Consider the following 19,733-nt stretch of genomic DNA (forward strand, 5'->3'; position numbering starts at 1 on the left):
GAAAATATTGTTTCTAAGTATCTGCAGCTTCTTTACAGTGTATCAGGCTATTTATTTTGAAACAACATCTCTTTTTATTGAGAGGTAACGTACATAGCTGAACAGAGATGCATGCAGCATGGAACATAATTAATATTGTGGGGGAGAAAAGAAAGGAGATGGCTGTTAGATAGCTGACAATCAGTCCTCCCTCACAGGGAAGGCTTTTTGAATATGCTGATTAAGAATGTTAGCACTAGATGTGCATTTGAACTTTCTATATTAGGTTGCTTTGATGCGACGATGCTTTAGTAGAAGAGGCACTTGTCCGGATTCGGGGATCAGTAGGTCCTCCAGGCCAAAACACTGATGGCTTGGTGATAGATTCCTAAAGTGGCCACAAAATCTTCCCTTTCCTAAATCCATGTTCTTAAAAGCAGGCTTTGCAGCTCCATCCTGGTAGAGGTGGACTTTATTCCTCCAGCCCTTGAATCTGGGCTGCCATGATGACGTGCTTTGACCAATAGATTGTAGCAGAGGTTCTTCGTACTGATCTTGAATATATGCCTCAAAAGGCTTTCCACCTTCTCCTCTCACTCGTGAAACCCTGAGCATCTGTCATGCAGATAGCCCAGGCTGTCCTGCTAGATGATGAGACACATGCCTCGTCACTCCCATCACCACAAGTGGACAGCCAGCCAACCCCGCCAAAGTAGAGTCACCTAGCTGACTCTAAGCTGGCCACAGATGCATAAGCGAGCACAGCTAAGACCAAGAAAACCACCCAGCTGAAAGCCCAGCCCAAACTGAGACCCACAAAATCATAAGCTAAATAAATAATTGTTGTTTTGAGCCACTACGTTTGGGGGCAGTTATTTCAGCAGCAAATGCTAACTGACACAAGTGTATGATATCACAGTAGGTCATAACCAATGACCAATGTCTAGGTCATGTGCACGGGGCAAACTTTTTTCTATATGAAATCAGCAAGTCATTCATTCAACGTAAGTTTATTGAGCACCTAATCTAATTCATGTACTGTTTGTTCAAGGTACTGGGAATACTATCATGAGCAAGACAGATGAAGTTCCTGCCCTCCTTGAGCTTATATTTCAGTGATTCATAGAGACAATGACAAATAAACAAGTAAATACATAATATGATGTGCAATAGAAAAAGAAGTGCTATAAAATAAAAATAAAGCCAAGAAAGGAGACAGAGTAAATGGGAAATGCTATATTTCATAAAGTAGTCAGAGACAGACTCACTGAAAAAAAAGATTTGAGCAGAAACTAAAGTATAGGAGTGAGCCATCTGGAAATCTAGGGAAATAGTACTAACTGTCTAATGGGACATTTTAAATTAAAGTTATATTTAAGTTACCCCCCCATGAAGACCTCAGTCCAGTTTTCCCTTTGCACCTTTTTGAGGTGATTTAGTAATCTTGCCAGCCCTCGTACCTATGCCATTATCCGATCTCCACATTTTAAATTTAATTGTTAGTCATGTAAGTTACAGAAAAATATTTCTGGTAGGTTGAAGGATTTTCCAATGTTGAGTTGTAAATGGCAGGCAAAATCATATCTCCATGATTATACAAATGTATTCCTCTTGTGAAATAGAAGTTATTTCTATAGTAGTCTTGTACTCGATTTTTTAAAATATATGTGGTTAAGGCTCTCTTTCTTTAATCCCTCAGGAATATCTCTAAGGTAAAGCAGGGTTTTTGTTGTTGTTTTTGTTTGTTTATTTTTTTGTTCTAATAAAGAGTATTATGTAGGTTGTTTGAGATATTACGTAATTGTGTTGTCCACGGTAAAAAAGAAATTGAAAGACATAGAGACAAAAGTTTACAATTCGTGTTCTGTGTTTGATTATTTTTTTTAATTGAACCTTTAATTTATTGGCAGAATTCTAAAAGCATCTGGTATGGGCCACAGAAAAAAAGCAAGTAAGCTGATTTTCAACCAGGATGAACTCATACACTCTTTAATACTTGAAGCAAATCATCCTCCACAAAGTTGAACTAAATCTGAATTGGAATTCACACAATGGTTGAATGAAAGGTGAGGTTTGGGGATACTTTGCACCACTTGGTTGAGCATAAAACCATGTGGCAAAGACTGTTGGCAGTTTTGTCCTCTTCCTGGCAAGGGGATAGACTACATTTTCCAGCATATCTTTCCTTTACAAGTGGTCATGTGACTGAGTTCTAGCCAATAGAATTTGAGCAAGAGTGTTCAGTGCTGTGGCAAGGCCTGGCCCATAAAAACCTGTATGTAGTCATCTGTGCCCTTTCCCTTCATTTGGCCAGATATTGGTACCCAGGGTAACCGTGTAAGGATATACTGAAGATGGCACAGCCTCCATCAGTCTGAGTCCTTGAAAAACTATAGGGGACAGGCCTGTTTGCCTGTTAAATGAAGAATAAATGAAATTCTTATTCTCTAAGCCATTATATTTGGCAGGGGATGGTGGGACAGGAGGCATTGTTTTTGAAGGTTAGCATGTCTTAATCAATACAAGCAGTATCTAACATTCTGCCCTACTGCCCACACCAGAAAAACTGGTGTATAATATTCTTCAGGGTGAAAGCTAAGGCAGACAGGTACTGAATGAAAACAACTACAAAATTTTAAATGCCAACAATGAGATTTCATCAACACATATGTCTAGGAAAACCATGTTTCTAAACAGGGGTCATATTCCCTATGTCTTTTTGACTCCTGACAGGTGAAAAAGATGTTGACTGGATAGTAGGTACTTAGAAAGTACTGAATGAATGAATGAATAGGTGAAGGGGTTAGAAGACTTGAGCCATGTCAGGAGACATAGGTTTTACAAATGTTCTTCTATGACATGACCCGTGGATTTAAATATGAGCATCAGCTTCTCTCCTGTGAAATTACAGGGTTGAACTAAATGTTTCCAAGGTGGGAATTCTGAGCCCCATTTCTTTTCTTTTTTTTTAATTTGTTTGTTTTATTGAGGCATAGTTGATTTACAATATCATGTGAGTTTCAGGTGCACAACATAGTGATTCACAATTATTAAAGGTTATAATCTGTTTATAGTTATTGTAAAATATTGACTATATTCCCTGTGCTGTACAATATATCCTGTAACTTATTTACTCATTTATTTAATATTTATGTATTTTATTTTTTTTAACATCTTTATAGGAATATAATTGCTTTACAATGGTGTGTTAATTTCTGCTGTATAACAAAGTGAATCAGCTATATGTATACATATATCCCCTTATCCCCTCCCTCTTGCATCTCCCTCCTACCCTTCCTATCCCACCCCTCTAGGTGGACACAAAGCACCGAGCTGATCTCCCTGTGCTATGTGGCTTCTTCCCACTAGCTATCTATTTTACATTTGGTAGTGTATATATGTCAATGCTACTCTCTTACTTTGTCCCGGCTTACCCTTCCCCCTCCCCGTGTCTCCAATCCATTCTCTACGTCTGCATCTTTATTCCTATCCTGCCCCTAGGTTCTTCAGAACCTTTTTTTTTTTTTTCAGATTCCATATATATGCGTTAGCATACAGTATTTGTTTTTCTGAGCCCCATTTCTAAGAGTAATTGGTCCCTTCCAGTAACTAAAAAAAAAAAAAAAAAAAAAAAACCGACATAAAAGTTCCAAGGTTACCAACTGTGAGAATAGAGTTGTACAGGTCTGGGGAGCCAATGACTCTTAGCATTCAAGGTACAGTATGAGCTACCTCTTCTGCTTCTGGGGGCTTCCAGCCTAAGTATGTACAAAAAAAAAACATGAAAAGAGACTGCTAAATCTACAAGGGGTCCTAAAGTGTACATGGCCTGAACACCCTCACATCACAGATAAATACGAATTAGGCCCCTGGAGGTTATGTCACAGAGCCACTTTTCCCAGCCAAGGCTAGAATTTTGGTTTCCTAACTTGCAACCCAGGGTACTTTCTTCAGATTCTCAGTTAGTCTTATCATATCTTGCCTATGCTTAGCTTTATCCAGGCTTAAAATTATATCTAACCCATGTAACAAGAATAGGATGCTGTATTTTATTTTTTATTTGGTTGGTTGGTTAAAAATATCTTGTGTTATCAAGACCTCATCACACCTTTTTTTCTATCAATTCTGCAATAGGCCTCTAAATCGGTGCCACTTCTTATTTTCTCTTTTAGTATGCATACTGAAATAACCATAGTAATCTCAAAATCTTTTGTAACTTTCCAGTCTGTCATTCTTCCCAGTTGACAGGAGTGTTTTGGTCTTTGCCCCAAAATGCACTATTTTGTAAGCCTTCCTCTGCAAAACTTCCCCAACCCAAGCTCCAAATCCTGACATACAAAGTTGCTCTAATTACCTGGTTAGTGTGGCGTTAGCCAGCAAAGTAGGAAATCTGAAAGAAACATCAGTGTGAGAGATAAATGCTAGAGTTTGTTGTGTCAAAGAGGAATGATATCAACTAAGATAGAATGAAGGATGCTGAAGGAACTCATAAATGAAATCAGAAATTCTAATTGAGGGAGTTGACACAGAAGGTAAAAAGAAGAAATGTAGCTAAACCTTTAGCCCATTCATTTATTCATTGAACACTCGCTAAGTAATGAAACATGTCAGGCCCAGGAAAAGTAAAGAAGGTACATAGAAGAATAAAACACAGCCTGTACCCAAGAAGATCACTACTTAAGGGGGAAAAGTAAATAGAGTTGCTACTAAAATGAATTTAGTTCACTACTCACCTACACACACATGGCCACCTGGCTCAGCTCTCCTTGGAAGGCTTGGCACAGTGGGTAGGGTGAACATTCTTTCTGTTTTGTCCTGGACAGTCCAAGTGTATGCCTGTTGTCCTCCATAGTGGCTGTACCAATTTACAGTATGGAGGTTCCTTAAAAAAGTAAAAACAGAGCTACCATATGATCCAGCAATCCCACTCCTGGGCATATACCCAGAGAAAACCATAATTCGAAAAGATACATCCACCCCTATGTTCATTGCAGCACTATTTACAGCTGCCAGGACATAGAAGCAACCTAAATGTCCATCAATGGAGGAATGGATAAAGAAGATGTGGTATATATATATATATATATATATATATATATATATATATATATATACAATCGAATATGACTCAGCTATAAAAAAGAATGAAATAATGCCATTTGTAGCAACAAGGATGGACCTAGAAGACTGTCATACTGAGTGAAGTAAGTCAGACAGAGAAAAATATCGTATGATATCCCTTATATGTGGAATCTAAAAATATGGTAGAAATGGACTTACTTACAAAACAGAAATAGAATCTCAGATATAGAAAACAAACTTATGGTTACCAGGGGGAAGCAGGGGAGGGATAAATTGGGAGATTGGGATTGACATATACACACTACTATGTACAAAATAGATAACTAATAAGGACCTGCTGTATAGCCCAGAGAACTCTATTCAGTACTCTGCAATGGCCTATATGGGAAAAGAATCTAAAAAAGAGTGGATATATGGATATGTATAACTGATTCACTTTGTTGTACACCTGAAACTAACATTGTAAATCAACTGTACTCCAATAAAATTTTTTTTAAAAAGTATGTGCCTGTTGTCTTGGTATAATTATTAATCGTGCCTCCTTTCCCTTCTAAATTGTCCTGCTTTGGATGATAAATTATGTGGCAATATTACTTCCATGTTCTATGACAAAGGAAACTGCCATAGATCTTTGGAGCCAAGAAAGGCTATGAATTCTATGTATTAGGGAAGTTGGGGAAATGTTATTCAGAAGAAGGGATGTGTGAACTGGAAAACACCTCATCTAAACTGAATGAAAACAAGGATAATAAACAGACCACAGTACTTCTCCAGTTTGACCTGAGTAAATACTGAGACTTTTGTAGACTTCCTTTTAAAAAAAAAATAGGCTTGATTTGTAAGAGAAGTTTTAGGTTCACAGCAAAATTGAGACGAGTGCAAAGAGATCTCACATACCCCCTACCCCCACCCCAACAAGCACAACCTCTTCCACTGTCAACTTCCCCCACTCAGAGCCGTACATCTGCTACAAATGATGAACCTACGCTGGTACATCATTATCAGTCAAGGACAGGCTTAGTCCTTGCCCTTTAAGAGTTTAACGTCTAGCGTGGGAGACAGCCATTAAAACAAGCAACTGCACAAATAATTTAATAAGAAGGTGTGGATTGCCTGGCACATGGCAGATGTTCCAAACATTTATTCTGCTAATATACATTGAGAAGAGTTGCCAGACTTAACCAATAAAAATAATGAATGATATTTTACATTAGGATTTACATTAGTTCGTTTACATTAGGGTTCACTCTTGGTGTTATATATTCTATGGGCTTTGACAAATGTACAATGACATGTATCCACCATTATAGTATCATACAGAATAGTTTCACTGCCCTAAAAATCCTCTGTGTTCCACCTAACCCCAGGCAATCATTGAGCAATCATTGATTTTTTTACTGTTTCCATAGTTTGCCTTTTCCAGAGTGTCATAGAGTTGGAATCATAGTATATAGCCTTTTCAGATTTGTTTCTTTCACATAGTGATACACGTTTAATGTTCCTCCATGTCTTTTCGTGGCTTGATAGCTCATTTCTTTTTAGCAGAGTCTAGATGTCTAGATGTATCATTGTTTATCCATTCACCTACTGAGGGACGTCTTGATTGCTTACAAGTTTTGGCAATTATACATAAAGCTGCAATAAACATCTGTGTGCAAGTTTTTGTGTGGGCATAAACTCATTTGTGTGGACATTACTCATTTTAGTACATACCCAGGAGCATGATTGAAGGGTCATATGGTAAGAGTATTAAGTTTTGTAAGAAACTGCCATGCTGCCTTCCAAAGTGACTGTACCATTTTCATTCTCACCAGTAATGAATGAGAGCTCTTGTTGTTCTCCATACTCACCACCATTTGGTGGTATCAGTGTTTTGGATTTTGACCATTCTAATAGGTGTATAGTGGTATCTCGTCGTTTTAATCTACAATTCCCTAATTACATATGATGTGGAGCATCTTTTCATATGCTTATTTGCCATCTTTATATCTCCTTTAATGAGGTAACAGTTCATGTCTTTTGCCCATTTTTTAGAATCAGGTTGTTCATTTTCCTACTGGTGAGTTTTAAGAGTTCTTTCTATATATTCAATAACAGTCCTTCATTCAGTATGTCTAATGCAAATATCTTCTCCCAGTCTGTGGCTTATCTTCTCATTCTCTTGACAGTGTCTTTGCAGAGCAGAAGATTTTAACTGTAATGAAGTCTAGGTTATCAATTATTTCTTTCATGGATATTTCCTTTGTATTTAAAACTCATCATTATATTTATGGTCATCTAGGTCTTCTCCTATAGTATCTTCTAGTTTTATAGATTTACATTTCAGTCTATAATTCATTTTGAGTTAATTTTTGTAAATGATGTCAAGTCTGTGTCTAAATTCATGTTTTTGCATGTGAATGTTCAGTTCTTTTTATTGAAAAGGCTGTTTTCTCTGTTGTATTACTTTTGCTCCTTTATCAAAAAGGAGTGGATATATTTATGTGGATTTTTTCTGGGCTCTCTATTCTATTCTATTGATCTATTTGTCAGTTTTTATGGCAGTCACACACTGTCTTGATTACTGTAGCTTAAGAGTAAGTCTTGAAGTCAGGTATTGTCAGTTCTCTACTTTATTCTTTTGCCTTTAATATTGAATTGGCTATTCTGGGTCTTTTGCCTCTGTACATAAACTTTAGAATCAGATTGTCAATATCCACTAAATAACTTGCTAGGATTTTGATTGGGATGTGTTGAATCAATAGAGCAAATTATAAGCCATATTTAGTCTTCCTATTCATAAACATGGAATAGCTCTCCATTTATTTAGTTCTTGTTTAATTTCTCTTATTAGAATTTTGTAGTTTTCCTCATATACATCTTGTACGTGTTTTGTTATGTTTATTCTTAAGTATTTATTTTTAGGTGCTAACGTAAATGTATTGTGTTTTAAATTTTAAATTCTACTCGTTACTACTGATATATAGGAAAGTGATTGAATTTTGTATATTAACCTTGTATCCTGCAACCTTGTTATAATTGCTTATTAGTCTGTTCTTTCAAGTACTGTATGTAGACAATCATGTCATTTGAAAAAAAGACAGTTTTATTTCTTCTTCCCAATCTGTATATCTCTTATTTCCTTTTTTTCTTATTGCATTAGCTAGGACTTCCAGCACAATGTTAAAAAGAAGTGGGGAGAGGAAACATCCTTGCCTTATTCATGATTTTAGCAGGAACATTTCTAGTTTCTTCCCTATTAAGTATGATATTAGCTGTAGGTTTTTTTGTAGATGTTCTTTATTGAGCTGAGGGATTTCCCATCTATTCCTCATTGTGAGAGTTTTTATCTTAACAGGGTATTAAATTTTGTCAAATGTTTTATATACATTCATTGATATGATTATGTGATTTTTCTTCTTTAGCCTGTAGATGTGATGCATTACATTAATTGATTTTCAAATGTTGAACTAGTTTCACATACCTGAGATAAATCCTACTTGGTTATGGTGTATAATTATTTTACGCATTGTTACAGTTGATTCATTAATATTTTGTTGAGGATCTTTGCCTATGTGTTCATGTGAGATTTTGGTCTGTAGGTTTCTTTTCTTATAATGTCTTTGGTTTGGTATTAGGGTACTGCTGGCCTCATAGAATGAGTTAAGAAGTATTCCCTCTACTTCTATCTTTTGAAAATGAAAAAAGAATTGGTATCATTTCTTCTTAAATTTTTGGTTGTATTCACCAGTGAACCTATGTGGGCCTGGTGTTTTCTAATTTGGAAGGTTATTAATTATTGATTGAATTTCTGTAATAAGGAAAGCACAATCATGTTAAGGATAGTTATGTCTTCTTGGAGAATTGACTCCTTTACCATTATGTAATGCCCCTTTTTATCCCTGACAATTTTCCTTGCTGTGAAGTCTACTCTATGTGAAATTAATATGGCTGTCTCAGCTTTAATTCAGTCAGTATTAGCATGGTAGGTTTTCTCCATCCATTTACTTTCTATCTATATGTGTCTCTATATTTAAAGTGGATTTCTGATAGACAACATATAGTTTGGTCTTGTTTTCGATTCATTCTGGCAATCTCCAGTTTTAATATTTTGATCCATTCTGAAAATCTTTACCTTTTAGACCATGACATTTAAAGTGATTATGGATATAGTTGGGTTAATACCTACAATATTTGTTACTGTTTCCATTGTTTTTCTTCTTGATTCTAATTTTTGTCTTCCACCATTTTTCTGTCTCCTGTAGTTTTAACTGAGTATCTTATATGATTGTATTTTCTCTCCTTTCTTGAAATATCAGTTATATTTTGTTTTATTACTTTTTTAAGTGGTTGCCTAGAGTTTGCCGTATACATTTACAATTAATCCACGTTCACTTCCAAACAACACTATGACACTTCATAGGTAGTGTAAGTACATTAATATAACAAAACTATAACTAATTCTTCCCTCCTGTCTCTTGTATTATTGCTGTCATTCACTTCATGTATACATAATCTATAACCATTAAATACAATGTTGTTACTATTATTTTGAACAAACTGTTACCTGTCAGACCAATTAAGAGTAAGAAAAAAATTTATTCTACCTTCACTTATTCTTTCTTTAATTCTCTTCCTTTCTTATGTAGATCTGAGTTTCTGACCTAATCATTTTCCTTCTCTCTGAAGAACTTTTAACATTTCTTGCAAAGCAGGTCTTCATGACAACAAAGTCCCTCAATTTCTGTTTGTCTGAGAAAGTCTTTATTTCTCTTTCACTTCTGAGGAATAATTTTTTCAGGTTACAGAATTCTAGGTTGGTGGAGCTTTTTTTCTCAGCACTTTAAGTGCTACTCTCTTCTCGCCTTCATGGTTTCTGAGGAAAAGTTGGATATAATTATTATCTTTGCTGCTGTATAGGTAAGCTGTTTTTGTACCTCTGGTTTCCTTCAAGATTTTTTTCTTTATCTTTGATTTTCACAATTTTGCACATAATATGTGTATGTGTAGGTTTTTTTGTGTTATTGTTGTTGTTGTTGCTGTCTTTGACATTTATCCTGCTTGGTGTTCTCTGAGCTTCTGGGATCTCTGGTCTGGTGAATGACATCAATTTGGGGGAAATTTTCAGTCATTATTATTTCACATGTTGCTTCTGTTCCTCTCTCTCTTTCTTCTCCTTCCAGCATTCCCATTATATATATATAATTTATATACGTATATGCCCCTTTTTATCCCTGACATATATATATACACACATACACACACACACACACACACGTATGTATGTTACACCTTTTGTAATTGTCTTAGAGTTCTCGGATATTTTGTTCTATATATTCCTGTCTTTTTTTCTCTTTGCTTTTCAATTCTGAAAGTTTTATTAACATATCCTCAGGCTCAGAAATTTTTCTTCACCCATGTCCATTCTACTAATGAGCCCAACAAAGGCATTTTTCATTTCTATTACAATGTTTTAATCTCCAGGATTTTTTTTTTATGCTTTTAGAATTCCCATCTCTCTGCTTACATTACCTATCTGTTCTTGCATATTGTTTACCTTTTCCATTAGACCCCTAGCATTTAAATTATAATTGTTTTAAATACATGATCTGATAATTCCAACATCCCAGCCATATCTGGGTCTGGTTCTGATCTTTGCTCTATCTCTTCAAACTGGGTTTTTTGTCTTTTAGTTAGTCTTGTAGTAGTTTTTTGAATAGTGGACATGATGTATGGGTTAAAAAGAACTGCAATAAATAGGTCTTTAATAATTCAGTAGTAAGGTGTGGTAGGAGGGAAAGCATTCTATAGTCCTATAAATGGATCTCAGTTTTTTAGTAAGCCTATTTCTCTGGGCTGTGAACTTCATAACTGAAGTGCTTCTTAGTTTTTTGTTTTGGGGTTTTTTGTTTGTTTGTTTGTCTTTAACCCCCTTCATGGTACAGGATGGCTAGAGCTGGCTGGAGTTGGGTTTTTCCTTCCCCCAGGCAGGCTAGGTTCTGATAATACCCATAGTGAGGGTAGACTCTCTTAAGAAGAACAGAGGGCTCTGGTATATATTTCAAAATGGTTACTTTTTTTTCTCTCTCTCTGCCAGAAGCCCAAGGGGACATTTTTTTTCTCTGACCTTCACTGTGAGAACCTGGTTGAGCTCCTGAAGGTAAAACTCACAAAAGTGTGAGGGCCGCTCAATGACTGAGTCCCCTGGAATTTTGACCTCTTAGACTTGTCCACACTTAGCCTCAGCAATTCATCAACCTCAGTTTAGTTTTCTTATCCCAGTACTGATTCCCACAGAATTTTCTGCTCCTAAGTTTCTGCTCCTCTAAGTTGTGGTTCTCTGTATCCACCAATTTTAGGGGCAGAAGTTGGCCCTGTGACCTCACTTCTATGAAAGATCTAAGAAGAGTTGTTGAGGGACTTCCTGGTGGCATGGTGGTTAAGAATCCACCTGCCAATGCAGGGGACACAGGTTGGAGCCCTAGTCCGGGAAGATCCCACATGCCGCGGCGCATCTAAGCCCATGCGCCACAACTACTGAGCCTGCGCTCTAGAGCCCCTGTGCTGCAACTACTGAAACCCACGCACCTAGAGCCTGTGCTCTGCAATAAGAGAAGCCACTGCAATGAGAAGCCCACGCACTGCAACAAAGAGTAGCCCCCGCTCGCGGCAACTAGAGAAAGCCCGCGCGCAGCAGCAAAGACCCAACATGGCCAAAAAAAACAGATAAATAAAATAAAATAGAAAAAGAAGAGTTGCTGATTTTTCAGTTTGTTCAACTTTTTACCTGTCGTTAGGATAGAGTAATGACTTCTAAGCCCCTTACATACTAGACTAGGGAGCTTACTTTTTAACAAAATTACCATCATGGTCAAATAGAGAGAGTATTGTATGAGTAGCCACAGCTTGAGACCTGAGTTCAAAACCCAACATCCCCTCTTGTTTGTTATAACCTGTGGGAAATTTACTCAACCTGTCTGACTCCAGCTTCCTCTTCTATAAAAAAGAGATATTGATATGTTGTTTTGAGCTTATATATATATAAACACATATATATTTTTGTTCAGTTCAGTGAATGAGTGATCTGGTGAGTCATAAGTCTTCAATAATTGTTAGTTCCTTTCCCTTTTCCTCTTATCAGTTGCCATAATAAATCACTTAATCTCTCTGAGGTTACTTCTTCATCTTTCAGATGGGGATAATGATGGCTAAGCTTACCAACTCACAGGACTGTTTTAATAATCAAAGAGCCAATGTATACTATCATATTTATTAAAAAAGAGGATAACTTATTAAACAAAGACAAGGCAAGAATATTAGCACCATAATAATAATTATTATTAGCATTACAAATACTCAAGGCTGAGCCTGACTCACCTGTCTTTATGAAGTTTAACACAAAATCATAGAAGTCTTACATGACGATCCAGCCTGAGTTATTTTCCAAACCATTTACTTGCTTTAACGTTTTTTTTTCCTGCAATAATCAAAGCTCTTTGCCTCCAAGCATTTATAAGATTGTCCATGGGCTTCCCTGGTGGCGCAGTGGTTGAGAGTCTGCCTGCTAATGCAGGGGACACGGGTTCGAGCCCTGGTCTGGGAAGATCCCACATGCCGCGGAGCAACTAGGCCCGTGAGCCACGGCTGCTGAGCCTGCGCGTCTGGAGCCTGTGCTCTGCAACAGTAGAGGCCGCGATAGTGAGAGGCCTGCGCACCGCGATGAAGAGGGGCCCCCGCTTGCCGCAACTAAAGGAAGCCCTCACGCAGAAACGAAGACCCAACACAGCCAAATAAATAAATAAATAAATAAATATTAAAGGTGCTAATAATTAAAAAAAAAAAAAAAAAAAAAGAATTGTCCAAAGAGTGTCTGGTAACCTCTCCTGAGTTTCATAAGCCTGTGCAATAAAGGGCTGCAAACAGAAGGCTACAGTTCTCCCCCTACCCCCCACCCCAAGGTAGAGTTGTTTAATCTTATGTTCACAGATGCCAGTATTTTGCCCACCCTCTAGTTCCTGCCAATGAGGATAGCTTTGAGTAATTAAATGTGTAAACTATCAGGACCAAAAGCATCACTGAGCATTCTCAGTGCTGCACAGCTGGAAGGCATAAAGAGACCTCAGAAGTTGTTCTGGGTCCTTCTCCACCGCCCTCTATTTATGGGTATTCCCCCCAAGGCTTCCCATTTTCCAGGATATCCCATTCAATATTTTCACCCTGCCAGGCTTAAGGGATTGACCAGATGTTCCCAATACTGTAAGATCTAAAGAAATAGTTATCTTGTCCCATTACTCAAGAACTTCCATACAATATTCTCCTGCAACACATTCCCTTAGGGCTTCCAAATTAGGTCTTTGTCCAGCACGTTAAACCTAAAGGCCAACAACACAACCAACAAAGGTGGTCCCCTTCCCTGCATCCTTTTCTGCTACTTCAAGCGAAAGAGTGCTGCACCGTCAACGGATACTAAGCATCTTGCCTAATTATTTGTCACTGAACTGTTACTGTTGGTATGTCTTTCTTAAAAAAAAAAAAGAAAAGAAAAGAAGAAAAGAGAAAAAGAAAGAAAGAAATCTCTTCTTGCTGGATCTTGCCTAGTCAGCAGTTTTCTTTATAGCATTGTTCATTACCGTCCTCGCATTAATCCTGCACACTGTAATGTCTCCCCAGGATGAGGTTTCCCTTCCTCTCCATATAGTTTGCTTTTCACTGTAGCTGCTGAGCAACATAAATCAATACAATGCACACCATAAACACCACAAGTGCTAACCCTGCCAATTGGCTCTCTTTAATTGGTTTCAGCTAAAAACCTGTAAACCTATTTGAAGTGAAAAGGCAGACAAATCAAAGGCAAGATGGATGACCTGAAACCCTCGCTGGGCCAAGGGTTGCGAGCTCCAACACGGTATTTTTCATCTCTGTCATGGGCTTTTTCCATTTCTCTCTGGATCCTTTCTACTTCCCAGGTATTATGCATCAGCAGCCTCCGCATTTATAATTATGGAAAGGAAAGCATAAATACTCCAGAGGCTGGATGGTGCATTTTAGAGATTGCGTTAGTGGAGAAAGCAACTTGAATAGAATAAATATTCCCCACAATTAGTGTTATAGTGACAATTTTTCATAGTTACCCTCTTTAGAAGTAGACTCAAGACGTGATGAATTCTCCCTCAAATGTCACAGACAAATGATAGGTTTGCTGGACATTTTTATCACCAGGCTGACTTTTAAAAACCTACGGCTTCGTTTGTTTCAAAATGCATTTACTTTTCGATTTGCATTGCTGCAGGGAGAGCCCATCGTTCAGCTATTTGTCCATTTGTTTATCCACAGTGACAACAGTGCCTGGGGTACTGCTCAGTTTCCAAAAGCCTATCATTCTCCTGAGGCTGAGGAGATTGGATGAAGCAATTTTACCTGAGGGGTTCCAGGTCCAAGGCCTCTGGGAATGGCCTCTTCACTAAACTGGTCCTGAGTTGGTGACAATCCACTTGCTTCCCCTGGCCTGAGGTGAATCCTCTAGTCAAGCAAATTACCTAGTCCATGATCAAAGCCACTGAGCCAGGGACCCTTTTCTAGAAGGTTCCAAATCTTGTCAAGCATGCAGTGGTATTTGCAAAGGAGAGCTCATGTGTTCAACAAATGATCATTTAAAATGTGTGTTAAAGCAGCCACAGAGAAAGCCCCTGGGTAGAAACATACCAAGACTGACACTCATAAAGGGCTTGTCAAACAGTAAAATATGTACGTGCATACACACACGCACAACACTGGAGAAAAGGAGCTTTCACTGGGCATGTTGCACAAGCAGGACCTTTTCTTAGGCAGTTGCCACATCTAAATTAGCATTTCAATAACACAATCGTTTCATCACACTCTTGAAACCACTTTTATCTTCCGTTCTATTTAAACAGGGCAGCAGCCAAATTTTATGAGAGGCTAGATGCGAAGGCAGCCCCAAACTTGATGCATAAATCTTCCGCCCAATTCAGGGAGTACAAATGTAGTCATCTGGCATGTTCATTCAGATCTTTCTTTAGTGTTATTTTATGGTTCTCATTAGCAGCCCTCAAAATGCCCCGGGCACAGTTTTCTGGGTTCACTGTGAGGCTGAATTTCTAGTCACACCCTCAGGATAAGGCTGACGGTATAAGGTCTCTCCCACCCAGAGTTTACATACATGTAGAAGGAACACCCCTAATAGGGTATTTTTAAACCAAACCAGCCATCAGGACCTGCCCTTTGATCAAAGACTCAGAATAGGATGCTCAGAACATCTCATTACAACATGTGCAGGTCAAGGTCAAGTTTTTTTGAAGCACAAAGCCCATTGTTCTTGCTCTGGATTGAAATCAAGGGTGTCTCTCTCTCTGAGTTTTCGCTTCCTGTGACGGCACACCCCCTCCTCCTTTACCTCTCTCCTTAGGTGACACGGGCACAACTTCATTTATTGGAGGCACTAAGTTTCCCCATTTTACTGTGACTTCAAGAAGCTGTTTCAAAGCCTATGAATCACAGAAGCCTCCATAGTACTGGTGTGCTCTTCATTGTGAAGTTTTTCCCAACCTGTGTGGTTGCTATTATGTAGAGGAGGTTGGGGGAAGATGAGGAAGCAGTTGGGTGTATGCTACCTAGCAATAAACAGTTGAAAAGAGTTAGAAAACACTTTCGTTGTAGCCTGCATTACAAGTTTACTAGGAATGAAAAATATCACCTCGGCAGCCCTGTTTCTGTGAGTTGAGCTTTTTAAAGTACACTGAAAGGAGACAGGGGTTTTCCACAGATGAGCCCACCTGGGTGGTCAGAGGACCATCAGTTTACTTTAGTTTGTTCAGAAACAGCTAGGTTTTCCAGCACAGAATTTCTTTTCTAACTTTCTCTTCCCCTAACATCCCTACCTCCACCTGAAAAAAAAAAAAAAAAAAAATTGTCTGGGTTTTGGCAAATGCTCTGTTGACAATCGTTGTCTAACTGTAGGCTCATTAGAAGGAGATGTTGAAAGTGAAATTCTCCTGATCTACCATTCAGCTTTTGCTTTTGCTTTTTTCTTTTCATGGCTTACTTCACATTTAATCTTTAAAGTGAAAATAAATCTCTACAGGAAAAGCAAAATATCCCTTTAATACCAGTGTCTATGTAGTTTAACCTTTCCCTAAAAAGAATGTTCATTTTGTTACATAGCTTAAATATGAACACCCATTGAAAGAGGCTAAAAACAAGATTGCAAAATGTAGAATGACTGTGCCAATTTCTAGCTGTAAGTAAGGTCTCACTCTCCCAGGGTCACCATGGCTTTTTTGATGGCAACAGGTCCCATTCGTGTTCACTCTTCTTATAACTGCCCTGAGTCAAAATGAGCCCTTGGTAATACAGTCAGAGAACAGGATATATGTGTATGTATAACTGATTCACTTTGCCGTACAACAGAAACTAACACAACACTGTAAATCAACTATACTCCAATAAACATTTTTTAAAAAAAAGAAAAAAGAAGAATTTCAGAATGAAAGACCATAAAAAAAAGAGGACGGAAAAACTACTGATGTTTCACAGCTTCCAAAAAGATGAAGGGAAACACCATTCTATTTCCTAACACTAATGCATTCGAGCCAAGCAGACGCTTTGGAGTTCCTTCTGATTTCATCACTCTGTTCCTACCCAGATATGATCTAGATCTAGATGTCAAAGAGAAAGCGTCCCCGCCACATTTTCCCTCCAGTCTAACTGGTAATTCTGAGCCAAATGTCCCCACCATGCAAATGCAATGGAAGGCTTGATGTGGCTGTATTATTCCAGATAATAATATCTTTCCTTGTCTTCTTCTTGAATGTCAACCAAAAGCACATTTTTGTTTTGCAATAAGAATTGTGCATCACAAATGAGATCAGCTAAAATTCCAGACAGCAGTCCCCAGCAGCTTCCAAAATAAATACATCCACATACTTATTTAGCACCACCTGCAAGAAAAGTCTATGGTCAGTGTTCAGGCTCAATAATGTAGAAATGGGGGCTTCCCTGGTGGCGCAGTGGTTGAGAATCTGCCTGCCAATGCAGGGGACACAGGTTCGAGCCCTGGTCTGGGAAGATCCCACATGCCGCAGAGCAACTGGGCCCGTGAGCCACAACTACTGAGCCTGCGCGTCTGGAGCCTGTGCTCCGCAACAAGAGAGGCCGCGATAGTGAGAGGCCCGCGCACCGCGATGAAGAGTGGCCCCCGCTCGCCGCAACTAGAGAAAGCCCTCGCACAGAAACGAAGACCCAACGCAGCCATAAATAAATAAATAAATAAATAAATAAATAAATAAATAAATAAATAAATAAATAAATGAAAGTACGCTTGCCAAAGTAAGTGGGCAGAACATAAAAATAATAATAATGTAGAAATGAAAATTATTAGCTGGGAAATAGGTTTCAGGATCAGGTCTACAGAGGATAACTTTAAACAACAGAAAAATTCCTCTTGGAGACAGTCTTCAGAATCCCTTATAAGCAGGCTATACTTGGAATTTATGTATTAGCTTCGTTTCCCTTTGAGTCACACTCATTCTTCTAAATCAAATGGCTTTCAAATACAAACTCGACCTCGTGAATTATGGAAATGTATTCTTTATCAGCTTTTCCCAACTGAGGTTCCTTGAGAGAATTTAGCCCCACAGAAAATGATTCCAGTGACTGTTTTCTCAATTTTCTCAAAGAAGGTACTTAGCTAGCACTGCTCTAGAATGCAGAGGAAATAAGTTCATTCATTAACATACAATATATGCCTTAGGGCATTAGGACTTAAAATTCTCTAGCAAATCTTAGAGAAGGGCTGCTAGTTCTTTTAAAGAGCATAGAAATGGCATCACAAACTGATTTGCGTAATGCTGCAAGTTTCTCCATGTCCCCAAATATTACTAACATGACTACCACTACAAAAATAACTAGTCCTATTAGTGGTAAGAAGATAAAGAATAGCTTCCATGGGCCGACCAGTCACTATACTGAATACTTAAAACTCATCTGCTCATTTAAACAACATGACAGCAGTATGAGGTGGACATTATTATTATTATCCCATTTGACAACTGAAGAGATGCTGATTAGAGGGGTTAACTGGCAAAGTCAAATTTGAGCCCAGATCCTGTCTGACTCATAACTGCCAGGAGACAAAAGAAATCCACTATACTGTGACAGATGCCAAGAGGGGTAGTGTTAGGGAGCTGTCAGGCCGAGGGGCTCCACTACCTGCTGGACCAACCCGGTGGAGAGAGGGAGTCAAGATGGAGGTTGGGTTGGTTAATGACCACAGCCAAAGAGGTGAAGGCACCAAAGAAGCAAAAAATGCCAGGAAGAAGACCGGGACCCCAAAGCCAGAAATAAAGGGGAATCGGACCAGGCATTGGAGTACGCCAAGGCAGCTACCATATGTCAGGGCTCTAGGACACTAGTTCACGTCGAAATCAAAAGAGCATTTTTAAATGGTAAGTAGATCCAATTTCTTCCGAGAAAGTGGAAGGACCTGAGCAACCTCTTTCTCTCATTTCCCTCCACTGCCTACCCCTGCCTCCTTTTGATTCCCAAGGGACAATGTCTCTAATATGACTTTTCCAGCACAGTGAAGGGGGCATAAAGAAGAAAGTGGGGCATGTCAGTCCAAAAAATTGGAAGCAGCTAAAGGTTGACTGAGAACAGACAGCCTGGAGTTGAAAGCAACTTTCACGATACAGTTCATGGCTGCAAATCCAATGGTTTCCCTTCCTGTCTGACTGAATCTCTTGCATCAGTTTTTCCCCCCAGATAAGATCCTGTTTCTAAGATTTGAAAAAAATATAGAAATCAACTAATTTCTAAGAAGAAAAAAAGCATGTTGATGCTCTGAAGGTCAAAATCCAATGCTCTGCGCGGAGCCATCCATGGGAAACGTCTCCTCTGTCCCACTTTGTAAAACGATTTCAATGACAGACTGAGTTGCTTTGATGATGAGAGACTCACTAATTTAAAATTCTTCTTCTCAACATTGGACTTAGCGGTGTTGGATATCAAGGATATGGTGTTTTTCTTTTCATAGAGTATTTTATTCAATGTAAGACTTTGTAGATTGTAAGATGCACCGTTACTTTGTGTACCGATAACAAGAAAGAGCTGCTATTTTAATGAAAACCAACCACTCACTGTAAGAGATATTCTGGTTTTAGAGATGTTAAAACATGGGGTGGGAGTGGGGAATGTGTGCCTCAGAGACTATGGAATATGGTGATTCTTTGTCCTTTGTACAACTGCCCACACTGCCCACATAGCCCTCAGGGAGTTTGAAGGCTGCTGTGTTAAATCAAACATCTGCCTACTGCTGACCAGGACGGCCCCGCAGAGGTACCTGATCCCACCGCTGCTTATTCCTGCTTGAATTATCCTCTCAGCCCACTGAGAGCTGGGGAATGTGGTCCACAGCCCTCGGCCATACCCCTGGGAGCCCAGCACAGGGCCAGGCACACAGAAAGCACTCCATCATAGGCATCTGCAGCTTGCAAAGCACGTTCACGTCCAGATTTAAAGCAGCCACGTTCCCTGTGCTACCTGACACTAGCCACACCCCTGAGATAAGCAAGGCAGAGACTATTACCCCCACTTTCCAGAAGAACACAGATGCAGCCAGTTTAAGTAGCTTCACCTGCCCAAGGACATCGCCGTGAGCAAGTGATGTCTCTGGTAGG

Source organism: Balaenoptera acutorostrata, chromosome 12 (genome assembly GCF_949987535.1).
Source record: "Balaenoptera acutorostrata chromosome 12, mBalAcu1.1, whole genome shotgun sequence".
Lineage (NCBI taxonomy): Eukaryota > Metazoa > Chordata > Mammalia > Artiodactyla > Balaenopteridae > Balaenoptera > Balaenoptera acutorostrata.